Below are 1,201 nucleotides of genomic sequence, written 5' to 3'. Positions count from 1 at the left end.
GAGCGCGGGGGAGCTTCCGGCTGCCGCTGACGTCCCCACGCCGCTCGGCGCTGCCCGGGCCCCCCCCCGCCCCCGCGCACATCGCACGGCCCGGCGGTGGTGCAGTCAGGGGGGGCGCGCGGGGAGCGCTTGGTAGAGGCGGCCGCGTGGCCTAATGGATAAGGCGTCTGACTTCGGATCAGAAGATTGCAGGTTCGAGTCCTGCCGCGGTCGTGAAGTAAATCCGCCTCCAAAATGACGGAGGTTTTTTTTTTTTTCGCCCCTCCCTGCTTCTATTCCTTTGGCACCTCAAGAAAATCAAACGGGACAGGCGCGGGGGACACAGGGCGTCCCCCCAGGCGTGGCTGTAGGGGAGCCTAAAGCTGCGGTGCCCCGGGGCTGCTGGTGCCTCCGTGCCCCTGTTATCGCCCCAAGCGCTCCGTGCATTTTGCTCCTTTATTTAAAAGCAGCGCGAAAACAGGTGGCTGCTGACTCCGCGGGGGAATCTATGGGATCACCCGTGTCTGTAACAGCAGCAGGGCAGGGGCTGCTGGGGCACCCCAGGGGCACGGCCGGGGGGGGCTGGCAAGGGGCACAGCCCCACCCTGGGCGCTGCTTTTCTCACCGTTTTGCCCGCATCCGACGCTTATGGGGTGCTCACAGCCACCAGAAGTGCTCCACGAGGGCACCCCAAAACCTCCCAGCTCTGAGGCCTGGGGGCAGAGTGGCACGCAGCAGGACGCCCCCAGGACCCCATCGCCCGACCCAGCTTGGCTGAGGGCTGCGGCGCTGCACGGGTGGGAGCTGGGCACGGGCTGAGCATGGCACTGGGGTCCCCGTCACCAGGCTGCGTGGCACTGGTGGGGACGGCTCGGCGAGGGACAGGGCGGCTGAGAGCCCCGGGGGACCGCGGGTGCTATGGGATGCAGAAGGGGACCCGAGGGTGCGAGGGGACAGGGGACGGGGCAGGCGGGAGCAGGCTCCCCGGCCCTATGAGGGTTTTTATGGAAGCGATGGGGCTGGGAAGGTGGCTCCTGAGCCGGAGCACTGCGGCGTGCCGAGCCGTGCCGAGCCGTGCCGGGCCGTGCCGGGCCGTGCTGTGCCGGGTTAAGCCGTGCCGCAGGCTGTCCGTGCCGTCTGGTGCCGCGCCAGGCCGTGCCGTGTCGTGCCAGGCCGTGCCAAACCGAGCCGAGCCGAGCCGAGCCGAGCCACCAGGTGTCGC

At 69.0% G+C, this 1,201-nt stretch overlaps 1 non-coding gene across 1 annotated transcript; it reads left to right on the top strand.

Annotated features, from left to right (window-relative positions):
- The first annotated feature begins 140 nt into the window (after positions 1-140).
- On the top strand, positions 141-213 carry TRNAR-UCG (transfer RNA arginine (anticodon UCG)). Its single transcript has one exon. It is a non-coding gene; the product is annotated as a tRNA-Arg (tRNA).
- Positions 214-1,201: the final 988 nt, after the last annotated feature.

This window comes from Cygnus atratus, chromosome 11 (assembly GCF_013377495.2).
Source record: "Cygnus atratus isolate AKBS03 ecotype Queensland, Australia chromosome 11, CAtr_DNAZoo_HiC_assembly, whole genome shotgun sequence".
Lineage (NCBI taxonomy): Eukaryota > Metazoa > Chordata > Aves > Anseriformes > Anatidae > Cygnus > Cygnus atratus.
Note: the sequence above shows the minus strand (reverse complement) of the source record. Positions and strands in the feature narration are given on the sequence as shown.